A 12,788-nucleotide genomic window follows, 5' to 3' on the forward strand; every position below is an offset into this window, starting at 1 on the left:
GTTTATTGTGGTAAACATTGTAAGGAAATGAAATATATTAAATTACGCTTTATTATTACTGAAGCTTGTTAATGTGTGACACAATTTATTCAAATTTGTTGTCGAGGATTGTCGGTGTTTCATAATTAATAATATTTCGCTAATTTTCGATCCACTACACTTTATTTTTTTTTACAATTAGTCACGCGAGGTTTCATGCGCCGTATGTTTTCATTTTACGAATGTGACATAAATAATGCATGAATGTTATCTATTAGCTGCAATTATAGTAGCTAAATAATTATAATGTAAACAATGAAAGTGTACCAAAAACTTGAATTATATTCGAGCTGCAGGTTTTTTCTGGATTATATAAGATTTTAATATTCATTAGAAGTTGTCATGTAAATTGTAAATCATAGTAAAGTCACCTTTCAAAATGCTTTTCATTGTATATATTATTATTTCAAGTCAGATTGTGATGTTATCGCAACATATGATGTACGTTAATAGTGTGCGTTCGTTTGAACGATAAAATACTAGAATACAAAAAAAAATTGAATACTTGCTGCAATTATAGTACCTAAATAACAATAAAAAATAATGAAAGTCTACCAAATCTTAGATTATATTTGAGGTGGAATATATAAGACTTGTGAACGAAGAAGCACTTGCATACAAAAATAATTTTGAATTCACCAACTAATTATTGTACATTTGCGTTATCTGAAGGTATGATATACGTTGAAATTGACATAGTACGTACGCGCGAACAAAGAGACATTTTTGTACAAAATATTGTAAATGCTTATCAAAGGTAAATTTACCGTCCGATTAACGTACATTCACAATTTTGAATTCATTAACTAATAAAAGTACATTTGCGTTGAGTATGACATGTATGTATATATAAATATAGTGTACGTTTGTGCGAACAGAAAGACATGTACGTATCGTCCAATAAACTTAAATTCACGTTTATATAAAAATTAATATTAATAATTTGTAAGACAAATATTTAAAAAAAAAAATAAGAAAATACATATTCATAGTTTTTATACGATATGTGACCTATGCAAATTAAATATTCATATGTATAACCCTTACATATAGTAAATCATTGCAACGTACGTTTAGTAATACAATCATAATTATTTATGATTTCTATCGAATAATATGATATATTTGATTTCTACTTAAGTCAAAATGTATATAATTGTAAAATGTACGTACGAATGAACATCAAGTACCTTCATGCAACCGTGCTTACTAAAAATCGTAAATACTTATATTTAGACACGAGTCTTAGAACCACCCTCTCCACATCTTAAAAACTTAAAATACCAGTTCCTATTAATATAATTTATGTTCAAGCAAACAAAGAAACACGTGCATACAATAGTACTGTAAATGTAAATTTCATAACTAACTTCTTTCAAAGTGTATATATCTACAACTATATATATTTTATGGTAAATTGATTCAAAACAAATGTATTAGCAGTGTAATGTTATAATTTCAATCTTATATAAAATAGGTTGAAGTTGTTATTTCTTTAATTAGTTTTCTCAAAATTAATAGAAATTAATGCTAACGCTGCCATAGATAATGTTTCCTCTAACAATTCTTAATGCTTTTTACATATTTTAGTTAAGTTAATTACAAAATCCTTTCAAACGAATTACATCAATCAATACATCAATACATGTGGTTTTTCTAAAACCATTTCTGAATGAAATCTCGGGCGTGTCGCAATACTGAAATTAAAAGACAAAATGTGTAATAACTTCAAGAAAAAGAAATCATACATTCACCTGAAAAAGAAGTTTAATATAGCAAAATTTAAATTCACCAAAGTTACTTTATACAAAATATTCGAAATATTTGGATTACAAATACCAAACATCGAGAACTATAATGGTTTAAGCGTAGTCTACATATTCTATACATTATTTTTGGTTACAATATATGGAATTATATCAATCGTTAGTGTATTCGAAATAAATAAATCAAACGAACGTTTTGGCGACAAAATCTTTTTGTCAGTAAAAAAGTTAATTTCCTTATTGCTTTATGTTATTTCCGTTCTCAATTCAGTGATTTTTCAAAGACGAAAGAGAGTGAAAATAGTGCAAAAGCTTGGAAATATTAATATAAGAACAATGTTTGAAATTTACAGTTTTTCATTATTAATTTTCGTGCGTGTATTACTAGAAATTAACTTAAATTTATTTGTATTTTCGATTGATCTAATAATTTCTTCATTGATAACATGCCAAATCAATTATTTAATTCTGACATTACGCGATAAATTCGTGGATTTAAAACAAGATTTTCAAAGAATTTCAAGTGATTACAAAACTAGCAAAAAGTTTAACAACAAGATTATTTTGTGTTACAGCGGAGATTTTATTAATAGTATGAAATGTTATCATGAGTTTTGCGATATTATGGATGAAATTGGTGATAGTTTTGGAGCTCAAATGATATTGACAATATTAGTATTGATTATGGTTTTAATTGAGAACTTAATTGCCATTATACAAGTAACTTTATTAAAAGATTTTGAGAAGATTCATGTGTTAGTGGAAGGAATCATAGCTATGGTAGGCAACTAAATGTACACGCTTGTACCGTAATGTATATCTTTAAATAGCATTTTTTGTAGGAGTTGTCCATCATACTTTTCGCAAGCTGCGATCAAGTTTCTGAAGAAGCTAATGGATTCATACATGTTTGCAGTGAGATAACTTTGGAATTGGATCTACAAGATGATGATCTCAAGTACCAAATGGATCTCCTCATCAAGCAGATCGCATTTCGTAAACCATCGATTATAGCTTTAGGAATTCGTATTAATTTGAAGACATTTATATTAATGTTTGCAAATGCTTTAGTTGTTTTTATGTTGATAATTCGTTTATATATTTAATTTAAGTTTTTTGAACCCGGAAGAAAATTGATCACAACCGAATTAAATGGAATTGTCTTTCTTTTTAAAGCATATTTTTAGTTTTGCTTGTATTTTATTGATCGCGTTCGGATTAATTGGGTCGATAATGACTTGAAATATCGCTGCTCTGAGAATAGATTGAATTATTTATGGTGATCAGCTTTTTCCATTCTCGTAATAGCCTCTTATGGGTCTGTATATGTTATTAACATATTATCTGCCCTGGTTTCAAGTAGATTCCTAGATGTAAAGATTCCAGATAGCTAAGTACACAATTTATTGCGAGGAAGAGAATAAAGAGGAGGCTTAATGGGAATTTAGCTTCGTTTTTGTATGCCATAAACTATGAGTTTTAGCTTCTTCTTTTGTTGTTATACACTTATAAACTTTTTATTTATTTATTTTTTTTAATCTTCTCGTTAAAATCTCTTTATTTGACAAGAAACTCGTAAGTTAGTTTACATTTTATTAATAAATTATGAATATTTTAGAGCTGAAAAATTATTGCTATTACCCAGACGATTAAGAAGATTTTATACTATGTTCTTTGTATGTAACAAAATGGAATGCTGCGACGATAACGAGGCGAGAAAACTGTTCATTTTGCACTTATTGTCATCGCGTTCATTACGTATTCATGCACTTTATTGAATCGGCTGCATTCGGAATGGAGGCGATTTTAGTTCATAATTATATCTAAAATCAACACTTTATGATTACGATGCGTTTGAAAGTTCTCTTATATAAGCAACGAGTATATTTAAAATAATTACAACTAATTGCAAAAGTTTTATTTGCTTCAAAATTACATTGTATAATATTTATTATTGAAAATATCGAAATCCCGACAACTATAATCCCTACAGTATCAAAATTTGGTGTTCAGGATTTTTTGTTTTATTTATTGTAATAATTAATTTAGTTAATTATACGTGGGATCTAATAGAAGTTGAATTTTTATTCTTTTGTAATTTCTCTACATAATATCCATTTATTTCAATACATTTCCAAAGTCAGTAGAGCCACAAAACATTCCTCAAAATTGACTTTTTGGAGCTTTTCAAGTTTTACATTATGATCTCTCCATTAGAATTGAAGACTCTTTCTTTCATTTTTTTTTAAATTTTTGAAAACTTGTGGTAAGCTACTTTCTGTGTATTACTTAGCAGTTAGCTAGTTTCCAGTGAGATAGCATCTACAACTTTTGTCCTGTTATAGTAAATCGACATTATCACTTTTGTTGCGGATTTTTGGTTTCTTGCTTTAACTGGGGAGATTTGTACCTTTTGTGCTCTTTATCATGGACTGCTGCTTGGTTTGCGGGTCGTATTTATAGAACCAATATTCATCACTTGTTACGATTTTTCTAAAGGGATGATGCATTTACTTCATATGGATTTTAGCATTCCTGGAAAAATTGCATAGGCTTTAGTTGACGTCGAAATCCTTAGAGAATGGCAAAACTAATTTTTGCTGTGTCGATGGTGCAATTTCTACCAACCTTACATCACTAATCTTGCATTGTCTCCTATCCATTCTTACCGATCTTCTTGAAATTTGACATGAAATACGTTAGACTTTAGCAAATTGAGAAAAAAAAAATTGTTTCTTAGAAATAAATGAATTAATGCCAATTTAACAAACTTTTTTCGGACCCCTCGTATAATGAAAATTAATAATTTCATTCACTTTCCATAAAGTTGAGGACTTTTCTTTCTTTGATTCCAATCAAAACCAGTTTACAACTAATAAATGCCACTCATTGAAAGAATTGAATAATGATGTATAAAATATTGAGAAATTATCTCAAATTACTGCTATAAATCACAGAAATAAACGAACGTGACTTTTATTTTTTGACTTGTTTCTGTTTTATTATTGGGGAATCTCCGATTATGTGGATTTCAATGGCGTTTTATTTGCACTCCGAATATCGATTAAAACATAATTAAAATATTATTAAGTCCAATTACGCCCGTCGTCAATCTTAATCAGGATTCCAGAAACGGTAATTAAAACCACTCGAGCTGCACGCGAAGATCTCAAGCCAGATTTATATGTAATTTCCTAAAAAAAACGAAGTAAAGAATAAAAGAGGAAAGATTTTATATTTACGGACCTCTAAGAAAAATTACAGAGGTAATATCAAAGATGATCTAACTTTTTAATTCATTAATTAATTTCAAATTTTAATTTGAAATATTTTTATTAATGAATAACAAAGAGTAAAAAGAGAATTTTTGATTGAAACAGTTTAACTAAGTAAAAGTAATTTTTATTTACAAAACACGCTTTTGTTGAACAGTGGGTAAAGAATTTCAATCTGAAACAGTTGAATTAACGTGTTCTTGTTGAACAATAAACTGTAGTTAGTTAATATCTGATTGAAAACTTGAATTAGGTTAGATGTAATTTAGATTTGCAAAACATGCTTTTGATAAATAATAAATAGTGGGTAAATAATTTCAAACAGAAGACATTTGAATTAATTAGAAGCAATTTTGATTTACAAAACATGGTTTTTGCTGAACAATAAACAGTAGTTAAAGTTTTTCAAACTGAAACATTTGAATTAATTAGACGTAATTTTGATTTACAAAATGTGTTTTTGCTGAACAATAAATTGTAGTTAGGTAATATCTGATTGAAGATTTGAATTAGGTTAGATGTAATTTAGATTTGCAAAACATGCTTTTGATAAATAATAAATAGTAGGTAAGAATTTCAAACAGAAGACATTTGAATTAATTAGAAGCAATTTTGATTTACAAATCGTGGCTTTACTGAACAATAAACAGTAGTTTGTGGAAGAAATTTGAAGTAGGTTAGATGTAATTTATATTTGTAAAACATGCTTTTCTTGAACATTAAACAAATACAAATAAATACAAAATATATCCTAAAGTAGTTTTGAATTATTTAAAATAATAAATTGAAAGTATGATAATTTGACAAGTATTTATTAAATATGCTTTTATTAGCAATTACATTGGAAATTACAGGAAATAAAATGTCCAGAAACAGGAAGCAGGAACTAATGTTATCAAACTATTAAAGTTATGTAATAATGAATGAATAAAATTATCGTTTTATTAAATATTATTATAAATATCATACAAATTGTTAAATTAAAAACCCACTCAGATCTTAGTATTAGAAAATATATCAATTATACATAGTAATTTGTATGTATTTATATAATTTACACGTGAACACATGTTATCCGATATCTTAATGAATCCAAGTAGTCTTATTTAAATAAATTTACAATTATAAACAAATGTTAAACATAAATATTTATAAAATTGAAAATTTATTTAAAAGTTAATAATTAAATTTAAACATTTAATTAGTAAACGAAAATCAAAATAATAGTTTTTACAAAATATAATTGGAAGATATTTTGTAATTAAATATATATTCTTTTTAATAAATCAAGAAATTTTGAAAAACAAATTAAACTAAGACTTAGAGTCTAAGTGTATGAAGTCTGTATACTTTTGTGTAATAATTTTTTGAAATTTTTTAAAAAATACAGTTTATACAAAAATGAATCATAAATTCTTTATAAAAAATGTAAATTACTCATTTTGTAATACTTCACTAAACATTTCAAAGCAAAATTAGCTATTTTGTTATTTGAATTGATTAAAAATTTTCCAATATTAAAATTTGAAAATATTTCAAATATTTTCTAAGTTGGAAAGACCAATAGACAATAATGATTATTATTGATTATTTATGTATAAGAACAACGATAAACAAGTTAAATGACTAGTTGATGCCATCGATCAGGATCTGGAAGTGAAAAGATATTGTTCAGCTGTATTCCTCGATGTGTCATAGACTTTCGAAAAAGTTTGGCATACATGTTTAGTGTCTTAGACCCAATTTTATATCTCCTATATAGAATCACGGGTGCACCATGGTACATCACCAATAAGAGACTGCTCCAGGATTTTAGAATAAAAACAGTATGACAACAAGAACATTAAAGCAGTTCAATCCATTGGATCTCCAGTTAATTAAGTAAATAATCAATAAATAAATATTATATACAAATGTCATGAAATGGTGCCACTGGGTAGCAACTTCCTAATGTGAACAGCGAACCGATTTGATAAATGTTCAGTAGAATAGATTGTAAATAAAAATTGACAAAAAAAATATATTATTTAATTATATTTTAATATATTGATTTTTTTATGTGACTATTATCATAAATACTATTATTATTTTGAAAATATATTTTATAATTTATTAAGCACTCAAAAACTCTGAAAATTGTAAATTATTAGATTATGAGTATTTTTGGAATGTCGTTACTTGTATAATCACCGTACTTATTTAATGAAAACAGTGATAATTTAATTAAGCTCGAGGAAAAATAAAATTAAATGACATACCGCGAAACCTGCTCGAACCAGTCAATACAATATTTAAATTACCAGTTGGCTATTTATAGGAAAATATTATATAATTGCCCTGAGTTCAAAGTGGGCGATATGGCCTGTAATCATACAGCATATACACTTTTTTTAAGATTATTTTCGAAAAAAAAAAAAACGAAATATTAGTGAGTATTACAACTAAGTGATTTTAATTAAAATACATAATTAACGTAAATTGATCAATTATGGTAGATCTCACAAAAAGCAACATTGTAATGATGAAATGAGAAGAAGAAAATAAAACAATTTTTGTTTGCGCAGAAAATCAATTACGGCAGCTTTTAAATCATGTAACGATTTCGGAACGCACCCTCAGATAATTACGGAATTAAGCAATTACAGACGATGCACGTATTATCTTCCATAATTATACAAATAAATATTCATTAATTTGTTTTAGCGGAGAAATACCCGCGACGGCGTCTCTTATACCTTCTCTTCAGCCTCCTTCATCTCATTCTCATTCGTTCCTCTGCTTTCGTTTCGCGGTGCTGTTTTCTTTTTGTTGTTTCTTCTCTTTTTTTTTCTTCGTTTTCGTTCCTCCAGTTTACATTTTGGCTGAATGCATTTCGGTCGGAGCTGCTTCTGCTGCTTCTTCTTAGGTTGTTAAACGTGATCCAACTGGGACTGCGACAGCTTTATCGGTAGCTTATTTCTTTTGGTAATGCCTGTGTGTTGGTGGTCGCTCTGATGCCAACAAAAAGAACAACCTTTATAATTGATGTTGCACCACACAGAGATTTAATTTATATATCAACTCTACCTCTGAAAGTCAAGCCACCAACAAGAAGAGGAGGATGGGAAATGAAGCGAGAGGAGAGGAGGACGAGGCGGAGAACGGACGAGAAGGAAACGGAGCCAAAGTATGAATTGTTCATATACGCTTATATTTATTTACTTTTAATTCCATTCTTCGGTCGGTATAGCTGTTGGAGGTTGCAAGAAACTCATTACTCACTATCATGAAACTATTGTAAACAGGTTTATTTATTTTACTTATAAAAAATATTTGTAAAAAATTTGCATTAAAATAATTAATTTTGTTAAATGATTGTAATTAATTTTATTTACTCAAAAAATTGGAAAACTATATGTATATAAAAATTACATGTAAATAAAAAGATATGTATATAAGTAATATACAACAAGAGATTTATTATTAATTAATTATTTTTCAAACTTTTATTAAGTTTTACATAGAAATATCATGAAATTTGTACCAAAAATGATTAAATCAGTTAAAATTTTTACTTTGTTCAGATAACTTTTTTTTCTCGTAAGTGAATCAATAGTTACAATAATAGTATGTAAATTAGTAATTTTGTACTTTTACTAGATTATGAAGAAAAAAAAAATGTAATATTGATTAGAAATTAAATGAAACATTACTTAACATTGACTTAAACATAAAGAAAAAAACATATTTTAAGAATAATACAAAAAACATTATTACTTGTGCGAAAATAGATTAATTTACTAAATTATGACATAATAAAATAATGATATAAACTAATACAAATAATTATAATTGAAATTTTACAAGCTTTCATTTCATAACAGATAAAATAAAAAAAAAACGTGAAAAATATGTTATTACAATATTTTTGTAGTAAAACTTGAATTTATTTAAATTCTTTAATAAATGAAGTTACATTATTACTGAGTAACAAAATAATTAATATTTTGTAATTAATAATATAAAAATGAAATTTTACAAATTAAAAAAAAATAAACGAGCCAAAATTCTTAAAATATAATTATAGTACAAATTTTGAACTTAAATTTACTACACTACCGATCAAATTTACCATTTTCAAACTATTGCACAACTTACACTACAATCGCTTTCAAACTTTAGTACTTTACTGAAAATATTTTTCAATATTTACTATAAGTATCAGTAGGTTTAGTGTTCAGCTGTGTTCCTCGACATAACACAGTTCTTCGACAAAGTGTGGCACGCGGGTTTGCTCTATAAAATCAAGATCTAGGAGCGAGCTCTTGATTTTATAGATCAAACCCGCGTGCACAACTATTACGACATTAAGATCTTTTCTGTATAGCAGATTTTTCCAAGTAAAGATAGGGTAGGGTAACACAGTTGTACCTAAGCATCTTGGGATCGGTGTTGTACAACATTTTCACATACGACCAGCCGACATCCCAGGACACCACAATTGCAACATACGCCGACGGCGTCGCGGTCCTGTCGTCCTGTCGAGGATCCGGTGGTTGCAGTGCGTGGACATCTCGACGCGTACTAGAAGTAGCTCAGGAAATGGCGCATCTAGGACAAAATCATCCCGCAGGCCGACGATGCAAATACTTTGGCTTGTTCTCGCCGACTTACGTGGAAGGAACACATAGCAACCAAAAGGAAGCAACTGGGCATCAAGTTTGCGAAGTTGTACTGGCTGATCGTCAAAAGATCACAGCTATCCCTCGAAAATAAACTAGTGATATATAAGACAATGTTGAAGCCAGTGTGGACGTGCGGCATCCAGCTTTGGGGAACAGCCAGCAATTCCAACTTCGAGATCCTGCAACGCTTCCAGTCGAAGTCCCTGCGCACCCTGGTGCAAGCCCTAGTACGTGACGAACGACCTCCAAATGAACACTGTTAAGAATTAAATCCTCAAGTTCAGTGCCCTTTACCAGAACAGACTGGAAAACCATCCCAACAGTCTTGCGTTATCCCTGCTAGACAACAGTGACACCCCCACAGACTAAAGAGACACAACACCCTTGACCGTCCCTTTAGAAACTAAAAGTTTATTCTTCTCCATTAGAGTAATTCTTTTTATTTAAGTTTGATAGTGTCGTCAAAATCAATTTTTAATTGGGTTATTGTTCCTGAATTATTATTTTTTGGTTAAATTTACATTTGTTTATAGGAAAATTTCCGATGGGAAATCGTTCCGCTCCATGTTTTTTTCTGTTTTTATTTTATTTGTCTATGTCAAAAAACTGTTCAAATCATTGTCATATTTGTGGCAGATTGTGAAAGAGTAAAAGTCAAAAAGAAGGTTTAGTGTTAAATAAATTTATTATAAAAAATAATTATTTTTGTCTTCAAAATGTAAATAAGTTTATTTGTTATTTTTTCTTTTATTATCTAATCACATTATTATTTGATTTAACTATTTTGTAAGTAAAGTAAGTAAAACAATGTAGATTACAAACTAAAATATATTATAGTTGCTTTATATGATACGAAATAAATGTTATTCCTTGTTTGTATAGGACATTTATTAGTTCAGTTATCTACAGTAATAATTCAAACTGTAATTACACGAATTTACATTTTAAATATGCATAACAATAGCTTTTGTTTTTCAAAATGATGGATTACAAGATGGATTATCATGTAATTTAATATACACTTTAATCAGCGATAATTCATAATCTAAAGTGTTCGCTTTATTATTTTTTAGTTTTAAAGAAGAATTTAGGAATATGTGCGTATAGTTCAGAGGTCGGTGAACTGCGGCTCGTAAGCCAAATATGGTTCTTAGTGTAACACATTTATGGCTCTAAAGTAAAAATAAAAATAATAAATATATAACGTTCTTGTATTGTATAAGTTAAAAAAATATATTTTTAATTCGAGTAATTTTTAATTGTTGTGATGGTCATTATTATTGGCTCTTCCATAACAAAACTTTGTCGGACTCTGGTATAGTTAAGAAACAATGTTTTCGAAAAATTCTTACAAAATTTGTAAATGTTGAAGAATTGCACATCTTCGTCGACTTCTTCTAAAATATTGAGTTGGCAACAAAGTAATTGCAGATTTTAAATTTGGATGGGAGTAGTGTTTCTTTTGAATGACTTCTGTCAATGTTACAATTATATAGTTTTGGCATTTGTCAGCTGTAAATTTAGCTTTCTTAAAAACTAAATTAAGTATATTTTTGTGAGATTTGTTTGTGTGGGTTCTGTTTTAACACGGAGAAAAAAATATTTTTTTTATTATTTCCGAAAATGAAAGAACTTAACACAAGCTATAAATCAGATTACAATTTATTCAGAGTCTTACAAAATTCCTTGAATGGGTTTTACCATTCAATGATGATAACGCTTTGAAATTAAACCTTGATCAGTTTTTTCCTAATAAAGACCAGAAGTTCTATGAACGTGGTATAATGAAGTTGACGGAAAGATGGCCAAGGGTCATTGATCGAAATGGAAAATTTATTGTTGAATAAAGTTTAAAAATTATATAAAAAAATCATGTTCAATTGGTATAAAAAAATCGGCAATTACTTTGATGCCAACCCAATAGTTTCAGTATTTACATCTTTTACTATATCCTCATCTGGTAGGAAGTGATAGATTTTTTCATCTTTGTCAATATTAACCGACGAATATCCACAATTAAATTAGTAAAAGTAACATTATTTATTTCTTTCAAATATTTTTTAATTTATTTTATAGTGCTTGTATGTGTTAGAAATAATCCGTGGTATATCTGAATGCGTGTTATAAAAGACGCGTTATAACCGAATTTTACTGTATATTTAAAATATATTCTCGATTAAAAGATATTATTAGGGGACACCCGGGTTTGAACCGGGGACCTCTCGATCTGCAGTCGAATGCTCTACCACTGAGCTATATCCCCTTTATATATGTTATTAAAAATAACAATTTTCCAATTAATTATATAATTATATAAATTAACGAAAAGATAATTAAATTTAATTAGTTTTTTTTAATAAACCCTTTAACTACGACTGTCGCTAATAGACGACGAATCAAAACTTTCGTGAAGTACATGTGTCGTCAATAAGATTTGATGAATTATGCTGAGATACGGTTGTCGCTTATTGAACAATCTATATATTATTTTAAGATTTGTTATCTCGACACTTAATTATGATTACAGTATGCACATACAAATATTTATTATCATTATTTTGTCATATTTTATAACGTGTTTCATGGATACCTAAATGCATTGACTGCATTTATTTACAACATCCACGTTGTATTTCCGAAAGTAGCTGTAGTAGTAATATTTCATTTAATGCTATTTACCTGCAATTTTCTTATCAAATTTCTAATAAAAATATTTTTTTTTATCGCATTTAAAATTATTAGAAATTTTATAAAAACATGGAACTTTGCAGCTACACCTAGAAGACAAATTATGGAAACCATTAATCGTTTAGCTGCAGTAAATTTCATGGAAAGGCATTCCATCTACTGAACATAGACAAAAAGGACATATAATTTGTAAAATAGGACTTTTATACATCCTGTTTTGTGAATATATTTCAGTAGTTAAAAAGGCTTCAATATGAATGTGAGTTTTAAGTTTTTTTTTTTAAATATAAATAGTCTTTTTGTTTGTAATAACAAATGTTGAAAATTTTGTATCTATTTATTTTATATAAATTTTA

The 12,788-nt window shown here is 28.0% G+C and overlaps 1 non-coding gene across 1 annotated transcript; it reads right to left on the reverse strand.

Moving 5' to 3' along the window:
* Positions 1-11,935: 11,935 nt before the first annotated feature.
* On the reverse strand, positions 11,936-12,007 carry Trnac-gca. The gene has a single exon. It is a non-coding gene; the product is annotated as a tRNA-Cys (tRNA).
* Positions 12,008-12,788: the final 781 nt, after the last annotated feature.

Source organism: Nicrophorus vespilloides, unplaced genomic scaffold (genome assembly GCF_001412225.1).
Source record: "Nicrophorus vespilloides isolate i.1.1-1 unplaced genomic scaffold, Nicve_v1.0, whole genome shotgun sequence".
NCBI lineage: Eukaryota > Metazoa > Arthropoda > Insecta > Coleoptera > Silphidae > Nicrophorus > Nicrophorus vespilloides.